Source organism: Eurypyga helias, unplaced genomic scaffold (genome assembly GCF_000690775.1).
Source record: "Eurypyga helias isolate BGI_N326 unplaced genomic scaffold, ASM69077v1 scaffold21780, whole genome shotgun sequence".
Taxonomy (NCBI): domain Eukaryota; kingdom Metazoa; phylum Chordata; class Aves; order Eurypygiformes; family Eurypygidae; genus Eurypyga; species Eurypyga helias.
The window spans coordinates 383-998 of NW_010225305.1; positions in this window are offsets into that span (position 1 = coordinate 383).

Below are 616 nucleotides of genomic sequence, written 5' to 3' on the forward strand. Positions count from 1 at the left end.
ATCATTTTTCATCTTTAAAGTAAACGCCGCCAAGACCGGAGTTGGAGTCCGGCGGGAACAGGGATCGTGTGCTCAAGAGGAGGCGGCGCGGGCCGTCACGGCGACGCACGAGGGGTCTCTTTTCCCAAGGGATGCCTTTAATGTGGTCCGGAAGGTACAAGCCAGCTAAGGATCCTAAACGACTCGCGGCGAACGAAATCCCAACAAGAGAGAAATTCCTGCTTGGTGCGATCCTCTTCCCAGGGATTCCGGCACCTCCCGGGAGCCCCTGCGGTGCCTCCATCCTCACCTCGGCCTCTCCCCGAGAAACCCGGGATGCTACTTCATAGACACTCGAATCCAGGAGAAAAAGAGGGAGGAGGAGCCCTCCCAGAATCGACACCACCCGCACGGTTCGAAGGGCAGGGAAAGGGCTGAGGGGGGAAGTCGGAATTCCATCTCCTTCCCATCCCCTCCTCCGCACGGCGACGGGAACGCTCTCCCCACCCCAACCTGCCACCTCTCCACGGAGCGAAGCCGGCTCGGAAATGGGTGTTTTTTGGGATTCCCCCAAACCTCCCCAGGCTCCTGGTTGGAGTAAAGGTTTCCCGAGTGTCAAATCACTCGGGAGACTGGG